A 20,705-nucleotide genomic window follows, 5' to 3' on the forward strand; every position below is an offset into this window, starting at 1 on the left:
ACATTTAAAGCTGGTTCCAGTTTCTGAAATGTGAAGATTTGTCACGGCTGGGGGCAGTCGTGTGGTGTATTGAGAAAAGGATCCAAAATGCAGGCACTGGCTGGGGTGCGAGTGAGTGTTTATTTACAGCGGTGATAAGGTGACAAAAACAGGAAGAGCAGAGCGGGGAGTAAACAACCTAAACATGGAAAACTAAAGAACAAAACTTAAACCAGACACTCACAATTAGGCTAACGAGACAGGGGAGAGGTAAAACTGAACACACTGACATGAGACATGAACTTTCAGAATTAAACAGGAAACTAACAGACACAGAGAACCAGACAGGACACTGAACTTGACAGGCAGACTCATGAGCAGACACAATAACACCATGGACAGACAGAGGGAACACAGAGAAGTGGGAGCAGGCAGGCAAAGAACAGAAACCTAACAAATGGCAAAATCACAACAGAATACATACTCGGAATGAACAAAAGCATGATTTTCTTGATCATATATGATCTTAAACTTAATGTCTTTAAAGGTTTGAACTTTTAAAATGTAACAAAAGATTGAATCTTTGAGTTTTTTTTTAATTGTTCTTATTGTATCTAGAGTGATGACATTTAATGTCATTTTTCAGATGACAGATGTGGAGGAGAGACATGTTTCTTTGCCCTAAGCTGTGTCTGGCAGGCAGAGCATCTCCACGCTCCACAAAGCTGATGCTTCTGATTTGGAGTAAATGAGCTGAGGGAGACATCTGGTGGACAAACACAGACATGACAAGAAGAAAGATTAAAGTGCAGAGGGGAGACAAACAGCTGGAAATACTTGTTGGAAAGGATTGTCATGCTTCAGAAAAACACACAGCACACACTCTAACAATCCTTTATTTGCACTGAAGGAGACACGTGAAGAAACCAAATCACACAATAATGACGTGAACACATTTATAGCCAGTGTTCAAGATGATGGATAGAAACGAAAATCATGGAGCATTTATGCATTTTTAGGTCTGTGTCACAGAAACTGTTCAGCTATTCTCTGTTTATTAGTCTATTTATTAGGAACCTCTGTTGGTTTTTATATGTAAAGCATTTTTCTTCTATCATTGAACCTTTTCAGGGTTTTCTCATAGTAGTTTTGGGGAGTTTTTAATTTTACATCACAAAGAATAACTTTGTGATGTCCGATTAGAAAGTCTGTGTCCATGTGGATTTTTTTATATGAATGATGAATTTGTTGTATTGCATTTGAGTTAGATTTTTACTGATGGATGATCCAAGTCAATGCACACAGCAGCAAAAAGAACTACAGCAACACAACCGAGAACAAACGAGCAGCACAAACAGGAAAGCAAACTGAGAACAAAGCAGCAGGGTATCCCTCAGCAGCAGCTACAATATCTTCAGAGTGACAAACTGCATTTAGCAGAACACCAACTTCAATTCAAAGAACCGCAAACTGCAGTTTCTACAAACCCGCTAAATGACTCCACCTGAACAGGAGAGGAGCGCTTCCTGAACCGATGTTTGTCAAAACGTCACGCCGCTGTCAGATTGGCGTTCACGCCGCCGTCGCTCCAGTACAGCTGAGCAGACTGCAGCCGTGGGAGAGAGTGACTGTGTTTCGCACGCTCAGCATTCTGATCCTGGACTTCATGACAGATCTGCCACTGTGAGTAACACTGCTTCGTCTTCCGTGGACTCTGTATCTGCTACATCAGATGACTGTGTGTTTGAACTCTACAGACATTGTTCAGAGGGACTCCTCGGTGTCACGTTATTCACCGGTTGTCCTCGCTCGTGATCTTTGTGTTCCTGAGCCGTCAGACTCTGCTAATGCTCGCAGTGTTTTCTCTGAGTTAGCCAATATGGATTTTCCAGCTGTTGAGTTTGCTGAACAAAGGACTGTTACTCCACCCCAGACTCACCTCCACACTATCACTGGCATTGTATCCCCACTGGACTGTTTTCCTCCTCAGCCTGCTGATTCTGAGGTTTCACAGCCTGAGCCCAGCCACACCATCAACAGTTGTGAATAAAACAGTGCGTGCTGAGGAGCCTGGACATTAGTAATCCTGCTCCTGCATCTGAGACTTCCTGTGTTGATCCGCCAGTTTCCCAGTTTGTGATCTTTTCTGCGCCTCAGCTGGTAAACGTAAATGGTAGCAGAGTGCCACCTGCCATAGTTAAACTGGCTGAAATGCTGGAATTAGTGCCTCAGAAATAATGAATTAGGTTGGATTTTGTGTTTCACAGCCATTTATATGTAAACCAGCTCACCATGCTTTTGTGTCAGTCACTGTTAACACTGTTGTGGTATTGTTACACCCTTGGACTGTGCAGTTTATTCTGTGATGGCCTGTGAAAATACACCTGCTTCTGTAACCTCCTTCTGAGCTGAGAGTTACTGAGTTTGCTAAGCCTGAATCTGTGTATACAAAGACTGTTTCAAAGACTGCTATTTCGAACATGGACAGCTTAAGAACAGCAGAGTTGCTAAAACCAGCCTGCCATACGTCTGTCTCCTGAAACTGTGTTTGGCACCATTAACCTAGTTTACCCAGTGACTGTTACTGAGCTCCGCTCTGCACCTTGCACCTACCCATACCATAGGTCAGTTTCTAGCTCTATTACCTGTTCAGGCTTTAGCTCCACTGCTAGCTGCTGAAAGCTCTAGTGAGCTTATTCAGTCAGCTGAGGACTGCATCTTTCTGACAAAGAGGACGAGCATCAAAATTTCCCCTCAGAGGTGAAAAAGATCATGATAAAGAAGACTTAAGGCGGCACCACAGAAGAGGGAGACTTTAATGTGGCAAAAGTACACACACGTTGTACTTAAGTAGAAGTACAGAAACCTGTGTTAAAAATGCTCCAGTAAAACTGATTCAATGTATTTACTTAAGTAAAAGTGAAAAAGTACAGGCTCTGAAATCTACTCAGTGTAAGACAGTAAAAAGTAGGTGAGCTCTGCCTCGTGAGCAGAGAAAAAGAAGGAAAATAAAACATGGCTCTATTTTCTGTTGCCTACGTTGTAGAGGGCGACTTTGTCCCTAAACAGGAAAATGAGGAGTCAGGAGTTAAAGTGGATTCAGCAGGTGGAGGAACCCTAAAATCAGCTGTAATGGCTCAGTGCCTGGAAAAGATCACAAATCACAATCATTTCTATTCAGAGCTCCAGTGGATTTTCTGAATGTACAGGCTGTGATCAGCTGACCTGCTGTTCTTTCTGGATTTACACAAGTGAATTCAACCAGATGTCAGCTGATGTTTTTATGAGTTGAACAGGCTGATTTCCATTCTCTACACTAACAGTAAATTGTTTATGCTGTCTTTAGATTAGACACTATTCAGCTGCTCTGAAGGTGGAATTCAGTGAATCTAAGCGCCACAGTCACACACTGTTCTGTACTTTAAATCCATCACAGTGCAGCAAACTAACCTGTTTATCCTGCAGTAGCATGCAACCTTTAAATAACACAGTTAGTCTTCATCAGTTTGTTTAGCAGCACGTTTCAGAATATGAAAAAACATAATGTCACATGTACAGACCCAATATTTGATTTAAAAACTGAGCTTTAAATGTTACATGTGAGCTTTACCCCCTCCCTGTGAAATACAGCAGCTGGACCTTTAGCTACAACTCACTGTGACACAAACTGCACATGAAGAGTTTGTGTGTTTGCTGATGTTTGTTGAGCTGATAGAAACGTTGCATTTGAAATGTCCTCACGCTTGAAGTTTGATGCTTGAAGGCTGTCTTCATCCTGCTCTCTCAGGCTTTGTTCAATGTTGCAGTGAAACAAAATTTACAAAGACAAAAACAAAAAAAGACACGAACTGATCCACATCAGTTTATAACAATATTGAACACAGGCTGCAGCTGGACACTGACAGGTAACATCATTTTCACCTGCTGTCGCCTGGATGTGGAGCTGCACTGTAAACAAACACTGAAGCCCAATTCCATCAGAGCAGGGGCAGAAATCTTTAACGAACTAAAATAATAAATTTCATCAGCTTCTCAGCCCCTGAATACAAGCAGACTAGTGGATCAGAAGGTTAGAGTTAGCTAATAATCTCTAATGTTTTTGATGCTATTTAGAGAACAGATAAAAACTTTTTGTCACAGCAACGTCGCCGTATTATCAGGACAGTTTGAACTTTTGCTGTATTTCAGTTAAAGTGTGTTTTAAATCTGCATCACTGATTTGTGCCATGACCTGATCTCTTCATCGTCTTTCTGCCACAGCAAAGAAAGTCTTAATTAGGCGATTAATGACAAACCAGCCTCTGTGTGAGCGCACTGTAACATCATGATACCATAAACACTGCATATGAAACTTGTTCTCATCTGTCCTGTATGTCATCATTAGGCAAGTTAAGAAAATATAATGTTTAATGATAATTCCAGAAAATAATACTAACATGTGGTATTATTACTAGTATTAATATAGTAGTAGTAGTATTTTTAGAGGTGCTCTGATTAAATGTGGGGGCGCTTGAACACCTCATAGGAGGAGTTATGAAAAAAGTGAAACCAAACGGAGCAACTTGTCATAGTCGACCTGGACCGGTTCTAGACAAGCATATATAAGGGGGCAGACCGAAAGGGGGCAAATGGTGGCAGTGGAGGCAGGAAAGGGGTGGGGTTGGGTGGGGTGTTCTTAATAACTGTTTTTGTCATGTAACTGAATTGCACTTTGTCAGGCCTCTACCCTAAGACTAGACCAACTTGGGTGTCCCACCTGAAGGCTGGTCTTACTCATAGGGTCACCGAGGCACACAAACCCCCTGACCACATTAAGGTGGTAATCCGTCAGGGGGAAAACAGAAAAACAAAACAACCAAAATATTCCTCATCTGTCACGGTTTGCCGGGGCAGGCCGTGTGGATAAATAACGGACCCAAGATGCAGACTGCTTAAGTGGAGGGTGAGCTTTATTTACAACCGGAGAAGTACAACAAAAAGGGTGGCGAGAAACAGAACGGTAAAAACTCTAAACTGGGAAAACTAAACACAAAACCAGAACACGAGCGAGGGTACCTTGCAGGGAGAATGACCAGGAAGCCGGAGGCATAAACACAGAATGGCGTAAGGGAAATGACGCAGACGAACCAGCAACTACCATGACAGAAGACACAACTTAAATACACTCAGAGAACACAGGGAGATTACACACAGGTGGGGAACACAGCTGGGAGGAACTAGGCTAACGAGACAGGAGAAAGGTAAAACTGAACACTTTGACATATGACACAGACCTTCACAATAAAACAGGAAACTCAGACACAGGGAGACAAGACGTTGAACTAAACAGACAGATTCACACACAGACGGGGTGACACCATAGACAGACAGAGATACAGATGCAGACCGAATATAACACGTAGAACTCAAACAACAATAATCATCATGATAATAAACTGGAAAATGATAATAATAAACTTAAAGCGCTGGGTCACCGACCCAGGACCATGACATCATCAGATTCTAACAACAACTAAACAACAACTAACAACTAAAAGCACTAATTAGATGCCTTATATTAAATATATCCAAGCCCAGCAATAATACATCTTACTATTGCTAATATTAACAAAACTAAAAAGGGTAGGCGATGTTATTTAAAAAATACAGTTCACCAAGTCTTAAAAAATAAAACTCAAAAATAGAATTAAAAAAGAAAATAAAGAATAAATTAAACTATCCATCCAGATCTTTACAACCAACAACATCAAATCCATCTTTATTGAATGGCCTAATTCTCAAATAAATTTGTAAAATAAAGTAAGATTAAAATAAGACTTCTCAATATAGCCAATATTTACAAAACTAAAACGGGTTGGCATAGTAATGAAAAAAAAAATCACCAGCTCTTGAACAAAACAGATTTTGTCATGCTTTAAGCTTATTTGTTTCGCAAGGGACTGAAGTCTGTTTGCAACTAAACAGCTCCACTCTCCTTTCTCCTCGGTCCACTCTACAACAACAGTCTCCTGTTTACCTTTCCAAAAACACTCTTACAGAGTCATCCATATCCAACTTATTTGTTATGGACTTCTCATGGACCAAGGTCACCAAATTCCTCTTTCTCTTATGTTGCAAAACTAAATAATCTTTGCTAAAATCACACTTTGTGTCGCGTCTGACAGACACAAGTCCCCCAGTCGGCAGCTGGCAGCAGACAGGCTCACAGTGGTGCTTGTGGGATTGAGAAACACGTCTTTTCCAGACTGAGGCCACGTCCACACCAGCCCGGATAGATTTGAAAACGGCGTCTTTGTCTGAAAACACTCCGCGTCCACACTAGTGTTTTCAGCTGTTTTCACAGAGTTGTGCATCCACATTGAAAGGGTTGAAACTCTTACGTCCCAGTACTGCGCATGCGTGAAACGCAAGACGATTCGACCTGCCTCATTTCTGTCTGCCGCTTATTTACTTCCCGGCTCTTAGAAACGTCTCTTTGAAAAGCGCAGAGTTTTTTTAAATGGACTAACAATGAGGTGGAGTTGTTGCTGCGAGTAACACAAAAGTACAAAGTTGCAAAAGCGAGTGAGAATCATGAATCATGCAGCGGCCAACAACGGTCCAAGCGTGGGATTTCTCTCCTGGAAATGTGCACATTATCTTTTCCTTTCTATTGGTAGGTGGCACAGTGCACGTGTGGCAAGTAAGCAAGCTAGAAGACTGGCAATGCTGGGTATCCAGTTACAGAAGCAACACATTAACAAGAGAAGTCTGAGTAAAACCAACGTTACTTTCCCTAGTAACTAGTTACTCTGAAAGTAATGAGTAACTTGAAGTAACTGAGTTACTTTTGATATAAGTAACTAGTAATGTAACTAAGTTACTAATTTAAAGTAACTTACCCAACACTGTACATAACATTCATCAATCTTCAAACATTAAAGAAGGAAAACCTCTGGGGGACAAACCCAGTTTGATCCGGATGGATAATTGATCCAACATGTCTATTTAATCTGTTTGCCAAAATTTTAGTGGAAATTTTCATATCCAAATTCAACAAAGCAATATGTCGATAAGAGGAACATTCTGTTTCATCCTTTCCTTCTTTCAATAACAAAGAAATATTAGCGCACGGCGGAATGCTTGAGTATGGAAAGAATGCTTAAACATTCTCAATAAAAGCAGGGCCACCTTTTCAGAGTATTTTTTATACAATTCAATGCCAAACCCATCTGGGCCTGGGGACTTTCCACTGGGGAATGACTTAATAGCTTTCGAAACTTCTTCAACAGTAATATCTGAGTTTAAAGCCTCTCCTGCAGCGTCATTCATTGTCGGGAGATCCTGCTTCCCAAACCAATGAGAACTAGAAAAATTTGCATTTCCTGCGAAAATGCTGTGTGGATGCCTTAACGCTGAAGATGTCTGCTGAAAAAAGCTGAAAAAGTTGAAAAACAAAACAAAAAACATTGCCCTAAGCAGGATTCGAACCTGGCCCTTCTGGTCTAAAGGCGGCAACTCACCTCACTGCACCAAACTCATTCACACAAAAAAGAGGTGGAGAGACTGACAATTCTTGTGAAATTAGCAGAAGCTGCTTAGAATTGTGCTGATAAGAGGTGAAATGGCTAAACATTTGGCAGAAAAGATGTGAATCAGAAGAATTTCTGCTGAAAAGAGGCAAAGAAGCAAAAAGATGAGCTGAAAAGAGGTGTAGAAGCAGAAGTGCTTGCTGAAGATGGCTGTATGTGTAATGACACACTGGAGAGTGTCAAGAAAGCAGCGCGCATGCAAGCAGGGAACATGTGTAGCAACTGTCACAGGTAGGATTCGAACCTCTGCCACCGGGTCTCACGGCAGCTGCCCTATCCTCTGAGCTAAATGAGTTCTGGTCACAAGCAAAGATATGATGAGAGGGAAAATGTGCACTGTGGGGCAGAAGCTCAAATTAGCAGAAAAGAGGTGAAGAGGAAGAACTTTGTTGTGAAATGAGGTAAAGAAACTGAAATTTGTGCTTAATACAAGTGAAAAAGCTGAACTCTGAAATCCTGCTAAAACAGCAGAAGAGGCTGATATTTTTCAGCTACTCATGGAGCCAAACTGGTTCTCACGTAACTGAACAAAAAACTCTTCTGAAAAGAGTTCAATCAGCAGAATTTTGCTGAAAAGAGTTTTTTTTCTGAAAACAGCAGAAAAAACTGAAAATTTTGCTGAAAAGAGTTGAATGAGCAGAATTTCTGCTGAAAAGAGGTTTTTGCTGAAAACAGCTGAAAAGCTGGTATTTGTGCTGAAAAGTGGTGAAAAAACTGAAAATTGTGTTGAAAAGGGGTGAAAAAGCTGAAATTTGTGTTGAAAAGAGTTAACAAAGTTTAACTGTTGACTGAAAGAAATGTTGCCATAAGCGGGATTTGAACCCAGGCCTCCCAGTCTGAGAACGGACGCTTATCTCACTGAGCTAAAACACAGCTCAGTCCAGCATGCAAAATCAGTGAGGCCATTGATAATGTGTTCCATTCATTTCAATGGTCAAAAGTGATAACACACATCAGCAGAAATAGCAGAATTTTTTAAAGTTTAAACATAGTATTTCTGCTAAAACTTAGTATTTATACTAAATAATATTTTTTTCCTGCCAAATCATAGCATTTGTGCTGGAAGACAGAAAATTCTGCCAAATCCTACAATTTGTGCTAAAACATTATTTATGATTTAGCAGAAACACTGGGACTCGGTAGAAATAGTATGATTTACATGAAATACTTTGACTTAGGAGAAGTACTACAATCTAGGAAAAAAGTACTATAGCATAGCAGAAATTCTATCATTGAGCAGAATTACTAGGATTTAGAAGAAATACTAAGATTTGGCACAAACACTGATGTGGCTCAAGAACCTTTATTGTGCAGTTATACTGTGATTTGGAAGAAATACTATGCTTTGGCACAAATACTATGATTTGGAAGAAATACTATGTTTTAGCACAAACACTGATGTGGCTCAAGAACCTATATTGTGCAGTTATATTGTTATTTGGAAGAAATACTATGCTTTGGCACAAATACTATGATTTGGAAGAAATACTATGTTTTAGCACAAATACTATGATTTGGCTCAAATACTATGATTTACCAGTAATACTATGTTTTGGTACAAATACTACACTTTGTCACAAATATTATAATTGAGTACAAGTACTATACGTTTACAGAAATACTATGATTTAGCAGAAATGCAATGTTTTTGCAGAAACACTGTAATTTCGCTTAAATATTATGAAATAGCAGTAATACTATGATTTGGCAGAAATACTACTTTTTAGCACAAATACTATTGTACAGAATGGTGTACGTCAGTTTAATGCTGGGTGGTGCTGCAATAGTAACTATCCTCGGTCAGAAGGAGAGGCTGACATCCAGGGATTAGATTACCACAGGTGGAGTTTATTGGCGGTCAGATGGATGGTACAGGGAGGTATGGCATACAGTAGGAGGATGTGGAGAGGTGATATGGTGTGGTTTCTATGATTAAGAAAACTGGCAACAAATTCCTCCACTACAAATCAGTCTGATACCACTTCTTACAGAGTTCACGTTTACTAAGGCACTACCCAAAATGCGCCACAAGAGGGAACTCCAACACAAGAGATGACCTATTTACACTGTAAACACCCCCTACTTAGCCACTACATACTACAGTGATATTACAGTATACAAATTCACACAAATACTATGATTTGGCAGAAATACTATGACTTAGTAGTAATACTATAACATAACAGTTCAATGTTCTTGGACAAATGCCACAATATGGCAGAAATACTATGTTTTAGCATAAATACTGTGATTTGGTATAAATACTACGATTTGGCACAAATACTATATTCCGCAGATACACTATAACATAACAGATATTCTACGACTTAGTAGTAATACTATAACATAACAGAATTATTAATTGGGCACAAATACCACAATTTGGCAAAAATACTATGATTGGGTACAAATACTATGATTTGGCAATAATACTGCATTTTAACAACAACTACTGAGATTTGATTGAAATACTATGACTCCATACAAATACGATGCTTTGGCACAAATACTATGATTTGGCACAAATACTATGACTTAGTAGTAATACTATAACATAACAGATTTCCTAAAAAAACTATGAAATTGCAGTAATTCTATGACTTGGCAGAGATATTACGTTTTAGCACAAATACTATAACAACGCAGAAATACTATGACTTAGTAGTAATACTATAACATAACAGTTCAATGTTCTTGCACAAATGCCACAATATGGCACAAATACTATGTTTTAGCACAAATACTGTGATTTGGTATAAATACTACGATTTGGCACAAATACTATATTCCGCAGATACACTATAACATAACAGATATTCTACGACTTAGTAGTAATACTATAACATAACAGAATTATTAATTGGGCACAAATACCACGATTTGGCAAAAATGCCATGATTCAGCACAAATACGATGACATGGCAAAAATACTATGATTGGGTACAAATACTATGATTTGGCAATAATACTGCATTTTAACACAACTACTGAGATTTGATTGAAATACTATGATTTAGAAGAAATACTATTACTCCATACACATATAAGTACTATGCCTTAGTAGTAATACTATAACATAAGAGATATACTATGGTTTTTCAGACATACTATGTTTTTGCACAAATACCATGATTTGGCACAAATGCTATGATTTAGCAGAAATACTATGATTGGGTACAAATACTATGATTTGGCAATAATTCTGCGTTTTAACAACAACTACTGAGATTTGATTGAAATACTATGATTTAGAAGAAATACTATGACTCCATACAAATACAATGCTTTGGAACAAATACTATGATTTGGCACAAGTACTATCATTCAGTACAAATACTATGATTGGGCAGAAGTACTATGTTTCAGTAGAAATACTATGATTTGGCAGGAATACTCTGATTTAGCAGAAATACTATGTTTTAACATAAATACTATCTTTTCGCAGAAATTCCTGCTAAAAAGGACTATTTCTGCTTTTTAGCAGAAATACTATAATTTGGCATAAATACTATAATTTGGGATAAATACTATGATTTGGCACATATAATATATTCAGCACATATATTATAAAATAACAGAAATATTATGATTTGGCCTCAAAACCATGATTTTGCACAAATACCATGATTTTGCAAAAATACTATGATTTAGCAAAAATACTATGATTTAGCAGAAGTACTAAGATGTAGCAGAAGTACTTTGTTTTAGCAGAAATACTATGATTGAGGAGTAATACCTAAACATTGGAGAAATATTGATACACAGACACACATACACAGAGAATAAAGGGAACAGGAGCTGTTGAGAGTCTGGGCTTGGTATATGTAGGTCAGTTAAATTAGCTGCACCTGCTGTAGTCAGCCCTTACACACACAGACACAGAGAGAGGTGTGAGTTTTCTTTAGTGTATTTCTGACATTCAGGATTCCCCTCAAACAAATGGCCATAATTTCCTAACTGTAGAGGCTAGAATGGTCATTCAGACATTGTTTTGTTCAGAAGAGATGGGGAAATCTTCAGGTCTTCATAATTCAGAGATAAAATATAAATTATTAAAGATATATGACTTGTAATACACTGTAACTCAGTAGAGGCGAAGCAAAAACTGCCTTGACTTGCCCTCAAACAACGCTTTGTAACTCGAAATCTATTTGGAGTATCGATATCATTCTTTCACCATAAGAGACAGCAGGCTTTGGTGAACAGTCATGGACATTTTCAGGTCTCTGTGGAAATCCAACAAAAAGTTATGACGAGAGAAAAAAGTGGTTCATTTCCAGGGTTTGAAATCTGAAGAAATCTGAGCGAAGGACAAATTTCCTACCCTCAAACAAGTCCAACTCATTTCAGAACGGTAATAGGTGAGAAAGAAATTCTTGAATTGTGAGCGTCAGGGGTGTCTGAAGATATTCGGGGACAAGCCTCATGTCTTAACTTTGCTTCGTTAAGGAGATATGACGATTCGAATATGCCTCTCATTACAGAAATCCAGCCGTGATTTTGAACAAACTCTCCATTGACTTTATATGGAGAATTTTCCGACATTGTGTTGGTCTGAGGAGATTTGCCAAAATTCTATAAATCCCACAACAATGATAGTGACATTTTCTGAAAGCCAGCAAAAATACCTACGTTTTGATGTATAATTTGTGGAAGTTGAGTGAAAATTGAGCAAGTAGCAAGAAGTTGTTTGGATATGAAGAGAAAATTCAAACAGTTTCACTGTCCCCTCTGAGTTAATTGCATAGCAACCATAGCAACGCATGTATTTTCTGAAAAATCACAATTTTGCAACTGAAAACTCAAAGAGGGATAAGATTAAAACGGTAGAAGATCTGAAAAAGCTGAATCATACAGGAATAGCCAAATCATTTGAGAACATTTTAAAGTTTGAATGGAGTTTCTAGGTGAAAGTATGAGGCAGTAGTTAAGTTTCAAAGACAAGAAAGTTTTAGCAGAATTGTGGAAGTTTCCCATTCATTTCAATGGGACAAATTAAAGGAAAAAAGTGTAATATTTTAAAAAGTATAATAGTAATAAACACCAAAAGTCATAGCCGGCATTAGCAGAAAGAGCAGAACAGTTTAGAGTTTGAACGGTGAAAATAGCACAAAAATTGTGGAAGTAGATCCACGGCGAAAAGTGTACGGAAACACCCGGAATAATAAAGACTAAAGAGAAACAGGAACTCAATAGTGTGGATGCCCATTGAGGGCATCCACACAAATATTGCCCCAAGATTTTGACATATAGAGCTCTTCATAATATTCTCTAAATCGCTCATTAATAGCTTTAGGGCTAATTAAAATTTCGCCTGATCTTGATTTTATTTTGTGTATAGCCCTACTAGCCTGTAGGCCTCTCAGCTGCCGAGAAAGAAGCTTATGGGGCTTATCTCCAAACACAAAATGCTTCTGTCTGATCCTAAATAGCTGATCTGTTACTTGACAAGATAAAATTGTGGTTTACTCAAACTTCCTTTTAATGATGTCTTGAAACAAAGAGGGACAAGAGGAGGCCTTGTGGTCCTGTTCTAACTGTGTTAATTCAGCTTCTATTTCGAACAGGCGTTTCTGGCGTCCTTTTTTTAACGAGGATTCAAAAGAAATAATTTCTCCTCGCATGTTTCCCATAGAATCGAATCAGAAACGTCTTGTTTATCATTAGTTTCCAAGAATTCTGATATTTTAGTTGTCATAAATCGGCAAAAGGATGTCTCAGACAGGAGTGACGGGTGAAAACGCCAGTTGTTTCGTACCACAGAAGTCCAGGACTAAAGATCCAAGATCAAGATATTATGATAAGTTGAGCATACAACTTTAGACATCAATTTAGAATCAAGCAAAAAAATAATCTATTCTGGAGTACGATTTGTGCACTTGTGAAAAACAAGAGTAATCTCTACCAGTGGGGTTACACAGTCTCCAAACATCAACAGGTTAGTAGAACTCAACATATTATTATTCAGAACAGTCGAAGCGTTAAACAACTGGGAGGTTTGAGTGGATCTAACCAAGAGTTTATCAAGTACACAATTAAAATCGCCTCCTAAAATTACACGAGTATCAGCGAGACTAAGTAATAAATTAAATATTTGTTGAAAGACAGATCATAATTATAAAGCCAGGACGGTTTGCCACTTCATTTTACGCGTTAAAGCAGGGGGCAGGGGTGTCAAACTCAAATACACAGTGGGCCAAAGTTCATAACTGGATCAAAGGAGCTTGCAAAGAAAAGCGTCTGGACTTCTTTAAGTTACTTGAAGACGTTTCACCTCTCATTCGAGAAGCTTCTTCAGTTCTGCACCAGTTCATAACTGGATCAAATAATCATTGAAAAAAAATCTTCCTCCAAATATAACAAGGAATCTTTTCTTATGGACTCAAACAAGTTTTGCTGAAAAACGAAATATGGAACAAGCAAAGCTTAATACTAAACAATATATAAAACTAATATAAACTTAATATTGCACACATGCAAAATCAAATTTCCAATTAAATAACAGATCAGTTGAAGTCATTTCTTAAATAAAAATTGCATTTGCAGCATTCTGAATTAAATTTTAAATTTAATTAAATTAATTTTTTTCATCATATTCTCCCACCTGTTCAGAAAGCTCCTGTTTTCTCCCTTTCTTTTTGCCACTTTGGGATTGGTAGCATGTAGGGATGGGTATCGTTTAGGTTTTATCCAATACCAGTACCAAACCAGTACTTTTGAAACGGTGCCGGTGCTTAAACGGTGCTCAAACTGGTGCTTAAAGAATGGAGAACACAAAATTGGTCCAAAAACCTCTCATGTTCAGCTGTTTTTTTGTAAAAAGATAACAATGTTAGCCTTTTCTGCAGCTATAGGGGCATATATGGTATCACTCTTGGCTGGAAGCAGTGCTTAAACAATGGAAAAAACACAAACTTTGTCCAAAAACCTCTCATGTTTAGCTGTTTTCCACTTTTTCTTTGGTCATTTTAGCCTTTTTGGCCAGGGTGAAGGGAGTATCTGCCATCAAACAAGAAGACAGCCGCATGGTACAATGGTGTTTGCCAGTTCACCTTACATGCATTAATGTAATAACGTGGTTAGCCTACTCAACGTACATTACACACGAACAACATTAAGCTACTCATGCAGAGAAGAACACCTGCTGCTGTATCATCATCCTCATCATTTCTGCAACACTGGCAGGGCTAGGGGCCAGGACTCTCTTCTTCTTTAGAGAACCGGCTCTTTCTGCTCGGCTCACTAAAAAGAGCCGGCTCTTTCGGCTCCCAACTGGCTCTTCAGGTTGTTTTGTTGCTTTAATTAATTTATTATTAAAATCATGCACAAAAGGAATTTCTAATGTAAAAAAAGTGGTTACGTACAAACTCCAAAGAGCATGTACAAAGTCCAAAACACATTTCTAGCGTTAACTGAACTTCCAAAACAGAGCTATCGAGATCACTTAAATTACACAATTTAAAGCTGTGTTCTGTGGCTGTGATAAGATCCCCCGTGGGCAGTCCTTGGACTGTTTCACTGTGATGTTTTCTTTTGCAGTGGTTTTAGTTTAGCTTCTGTTTACAGTGAGGACAAATGATTATGGTTTTCTTCTTGTGTATGCTCTGTGGAGGATGCACTCAGAAAAATTCATCTGATTCTGTCTCCCTGTTCATCTCTGTCCCTACAAACACACAAACGCAGTCAGGTCAGCCCAAACTATATAGTCGATGCTCATTACCACAGTATTGTTAAGTAATGCTGCTGCTTCATTTGGGCTGCTAACAGGCTGCAGACATTAGCATGGTGGTAGCTGTGTTGTAAAAATTGTGCTGTTTTTCACATCTTGTGGACTTCTACCTTAATAAAACAGTCAGTTTGAGATTTACCTGGTTTAGTCTGAGTTTGCTGAACTGTAAAAGTAGCTAAAACAAAGCAGAGCCTGCGTTACCTTTGACCTGCTGTACTTACTGTAGCTGTTTTTGGATCAGCTGACTGCTTGTGTCTTTTGCCTCTCGTTTCCAGAAGTGCACAGTTACTTACTGCAAGTAATTCTTCAAATACAACCCCAGTAAATTAAATAAACATATCCGATGTTAGATTTTTATAAAAGCTTGAGAATGGAGTAGAAACTGGCACGCTAAAAAACAAATGCGGCGTTGGACAACACAGACAATGAGGCGGTTTCCAGGAGAGCGGGGACTCTAAGTTTGGTTTTTCTTTCCCTTCCCGCTTCCTTGTTCAGACGCACCATCACACATGACTAATTTATCAGAACAGGCAGCAGCAACACTCACGGTGCCTGTAATCTGTGAGAGATGAGACTGTATTGTCAGCACACTGGTTTTTTTCCCTTATCAGCTTTCTTCTTATTTCCTGTTTTATGGCAGTTTGGCTTTGTCTGCATGTATGACTGTGTGTGCTGCCTCATGCAAACAGGGTGGGCTGCAGGGGTCACGGTTTGCTACACAGCGTAGCTCCATCAAGACGAACAAAGCAAAGAAGGAGCAGTGCCAAGACCGCTGAAATCAAAGACCAGGTTCAGGACTGGGCTTTGTTCCAAGAGGCTGGGTCCGTTTTGCTGGTGCAGGGGGTCTGAGTGCTGAAAGAAGTGTCTGGAGCCTTTGTATGCAGCATGTCTCCTCATCCCGCCCCTTTGAAGTCTGCTTGCTTTTGTCCTTTACATAACTTGATTGAATTTTTTGAACAGCTAATTCTTATGGATTTTGTGAGCAAAAGGGTGGGGGAGGGAGGAAGACAGAAATGCCCCCCACCCACAATTCCACAGGAGAGCAACAGGAAGGCCAACATGATTGGCCACAGGGGAAATGACGGACACGAGCGAGCCAAAAGCATAGCATCCATGCACGTGTTTGAATTATGGCAGCTCTTTGCAAATTTGATGACAATGGCTGGGAGGTCGAGGATCCCTCTGCAAACAGAGGCCACGTACACTCTGGTGGTCTTCACTTTGTTGTCAGCTTCCCCGCTGGGAGAAACGGGAATGAGTTGAGGAGGAAAAACTATTCGTGAGCTGGAACCTGATTTTTTTTTGTGATTTCATTAATTTTGATTATCTTCACTTTGCAGTTATTTCTGTGTGGGTCAATGTGCATATTGTATGTTTGAGGTGAATAAATGCCATAACGTGACACGATCTCAATTCCAAGAAAAGCCGGAACGCTCTAAAATGTAAAACTTCATATTTCCATATTTTATGGACAGTAGAACAAACGTTTCAGCTGAGATCCCTGCATGTGTATTCTGTTCATCTGGATGTTGCATTTTCACTGAGTGACCACATCACTGCTTCAGCCTCAGCTGACTGCAGGTCACATGATGACCAAAACGTGGTCTTCATGTGTCTCTCTTCTGGAGAAGAGAGACACGTATGTGAGAATGCTGTTTGTAGATTACAGCTCAGCATTCAATACCATCGTTCCCTTGAAGCTGGACAGGAAACTGCAGGATCTAGGACTGAGCAGCTCCCTCTGCAGCTGGATCCTTAGCTTCCTGTCTGACAGACGCCAAGTGGTCAGACTGGGCAGCATCACCTCATCCCCCATCACACTGAACACTGGTGCTCCACAGGGGTGTGTACTGAGCCCTCTCCTGTACTCACTCTACACCTACGACTGCACAGCCACTAACAACTCCAACATCATTGTGAAGTTTGCGGATGACACTACAGTGGTGGGTCTTATCACCAACGGTGATGAGACGGCTTACAGGGAGGAGGTCAGCGCCCTGACCCACTGGTGTCAAGACAACCATCTCACCCTCAACGTCGCAAAGACAAAGGAGTTGATAGTGGACTTCCGGAGGTGCAGAGAAGTACACACCCCCATCACCATCAACAGCGCTGCTGTGGAGAGAGTGAGCAGCTTCCGGTTCCTTGGAGTACATCTGGCTGAGGATCTTACGTGGTCAGTACACACAAACAAAACAGTGAAGAAGGCGCAGCAGCGCCTCTTCTTTCTCAGGAGACTGAAAAGATTCAGCATGAGCCCCCGCATCCTCAGGACCTTCTATCACTGTGCCATTGAGAGCATCCTCACTGGATGCATCACCACCTGGTATGGCAACAGCACCGCCTACAACTGCAAAGCTCTCCAGCGAGTAGTGCGGTGCTCTGAACGGATAATTGGAGGTGAGCTTCCCTCCCTCCAAGACATCTACAGGAAGCGGTGCCTGAGGAAAGCGGGGAGGATCATCAAGGACTCCAGTCACCCCAGCCATAAACTGTTCAGACTACTTCCATCAGGAAGGAGGTTCTGCAGCATCCGGTCCCGAACCAGCAGACTGAGAGACAGCTTCTTCCACCAGGCCATCAGACTGCTGAACACTTCATAGACACCTCAGCTTCACTACTGGAACTTCAACATTATGCACTCCACACTGTACAGTAATGCCACTGTTTTGCACATATTCAACTCTGTATATTTTTATATATTTTATTTTATTATTTTTTTCACTATTTAATTTGTAAAAATGTGTATACACACACACACACACACACACACACACACACACACGTAGAAAAACATTTAGTATACACATCCAGAAATGCATACACTATTATATATTGTACATATATTTATTAGTTTCAGGTTAGCCATTCTTGTATTTTGCTCGTTTGTGTTGTTGTGTTTTGCACATCTCTGTTGCTTGTGGGGCTCGCACACAAGAATTTCACTCGCATGTGCTGTGCCAGTGTGCCTGCACATGTGATGTGACAATAAAAGTGATTTGATTTGATTTGAAAACTAAACTAACAGTGGGTCAAAAGCTCTGTTTCATGGTCAGCAGTAGAGATGGCCCTGTCCCAACTTTGAGATGCATCGGTTAATATTTTATTAGCTTAGTTATCCAGCTTAGAGTAATTAACCATTTAACCAAATTGATGATAGTAGCATTCATTGCATCGGTCCTATTAGCACTGCAGTCCTCAAGGAACTGTGTTATTGATGTCGGATATCTTCTTTATCTGCAAGGCTTCATCTCAACGGATTCACGTCACTGAGCCAAAGTCTGATGAGTCTGTATGTGGCTGCTTGAACTTGGTTACTTACAAAGGGTTTGTAAACATGCAGATCGAGCTGCTACTGTGTTCAGTGATAAATCCGCTGTGCTAACATGCTTGTTTGTAAACAATATGCCAAGGAAACTCAAAGAACACTTTTTTAAATGAATTAATATTTATTTTGTTTACAATTTACGATGAAATCAGTCAGTTGCACTTGCTTATGTGTAGAAGTGAAGGAAGTGTGTTTTCCCCAAGAAGCCTGCCTTCACAGCTGCAGGCAGTGATACGAGTGAGGAAGGGCAGATGTGTCATCATGTGCAGAGGTTTGTGTGGAGGTGAGGGTGGGGTTTGGTGGGTGGGCAGCTTTTCACTTCCTTGGCCTTATGCCAGTGTGACAGTCGATGTCTCTGTGTCTCTTCTGCGGGAGGTTATTTTGAAGGTCTCCCAGTTTTATTGGAGGAAGTGTTTGCCGGACCGCTGAAGCGTTCTCCCACCCCTCGGTTCCATTCTTCCTTTGTACCCAGCTCCTCTCCCTCAGCTACATTTTCTCAAGCGAGAATGGCTTAAAGGAGTCTCAGTGGGGACTTTCCCTTTTAGTTTAAAAAAGCAACACAAAACCCTGGTGGCTCGTAATGAAGCCTTTATCGTGTCCACCAGAGATAATGCAGTTTAAATAAATGATTACAATAGCAGTAGCAATGGTAGCATGAAGGGGAGACTACAATGATCCTAGCACATGCTTCCACTATGCTGTGCAGATGAGCTCATTTAGAACATCAGCAGAAACATGGCACCTCCATCCCCGGGATGAAACATCCCGCTGTTTCCTGCAACACCCAAGATGATCGTCCAAGACGTCTTATCCACAAAGCAGTTGGAAAACCTGACGAGGGGTGGGGGGTGTTAATGTCCATCTAAGAGATCAGCCCACTGTGGGTGGGCACTCCACCCTTTTCCTGCTGAGGACCATGGCCTCAGATTCAGTTATGGAAATAAATACAGAAGGTACCAATCCTCCAGCTGCAGGAACATGAAGGCAGTCCAAAAAACCCAAAACTACTTTTGCTTGTTTAGCTTGTAGGAAACGAGGGAACTGATTTTACCAGTGGCGCTGTCTGGGTCTCCAGGCTCTGAGTACATCACTACAGTTTAGCAGCTGCACTACTTAAGTTTGTTGTTGGAACAGGCAGGTTAGTTTTAAGGATGCAGAACAGCTACTGTAATCTAAACAGGGGCCTCTGCAGCTGTCAGCCATAACGAAACGCACTGCTTTTAAAGCATCACATCAAAAACCGGTCAGATAATCACATTTTTATTAGTGCTATTAATGAGTTTATATTATTTTAAGGTGTAGTACAGAAGGGTGAAGCTGTCGGCCTGTACTAACAGCCAATAGGGGGCAATCAGTCTATTTTAGCTTCCTGTACGGAGGGATGTCCTGTGACTGCTTTAATCAGGAAACAACATTTTACATATTTTTAGGCAAAGACATCGACTTTGGGGGTAACGATGGTCACAGAATCGTGGAGTAAGTCTGCTTGAACCAAAGGCAGGGCTTTGTATGCATCATTCACATTAACTTAATATAAGCAGTGAATAAAGATGAGATGAATCATTTAACTGTGGATTTCCCACTTCAGGGAGCTGTGCAGCAGTTTTAACATGCTACCACTAGGTGGAGCTAAAAGCTGATATTTTGAACTAATGATCAGAGGCTGCTGTAAGATGCACACAGCAAACATTTTGGGCCTGACACCACAATTTGTGCACAGTGTACACAGCTACTTCAGACGCACATACAAAAACCAGCTCATCCACATGTGTGCGATCTGCACATCATACAGAACATTTATAGTTCATTCAATCCTCAAAATACGAAATCATCCTCATCAGACTGTCACGTGTCCCTGTGGCGACTCCAAGAAAGGCCTCGTCTCACGCTGAGCTTTGATTTAACAGGTGAAACACATCCACACCTCAGAGTACCTGTTAACGGTTCCTCCTGCAGGTTTTGGGTCGGTTGTATGACTCCACGTGTTAGTGGATCTTTGTCTACAAACATCCTGAACCAACTGAACCCATGATCTGTGCTTAGGCAGGCGATCAGAAGCAAAAGCTTAGTGGGCAGGACCTCCTGAGAGGCAGCTCTC

General features: G+C 40.2%; 1 protein-coding gene across 2 annotated transcripts in view; it reads left to right on the forward strand.

The window, feature by feature from the left end:
* The window catches only part of LOC146675501 (protein NLRC3-like), a 507,908-nt gene that overhangs the window by 149,907 nt on the left and 337,296 nt on the right, over window positions 1-20,705 (forward strand). The window lies entirely within an intron of this gene.

The sequence above is a fragment of the Rhamphochromis longiceps genome, linkage group LG3, assembly GCF_057381845.1.
Source record: "Rhamphochromis longiceps isolate RC_006_pf linkage group LG3, R_longiceps_female_GT1.1, whole genome shotgun sequence".
Classification (NCBI taxonomy): domain Eukaryota; kingdom Metazoa; phylum Chordata; class Actinopteri; order Cichliformes; family Cichlidae; genus Rhamphochromis; species Rhamphochromis longiceps.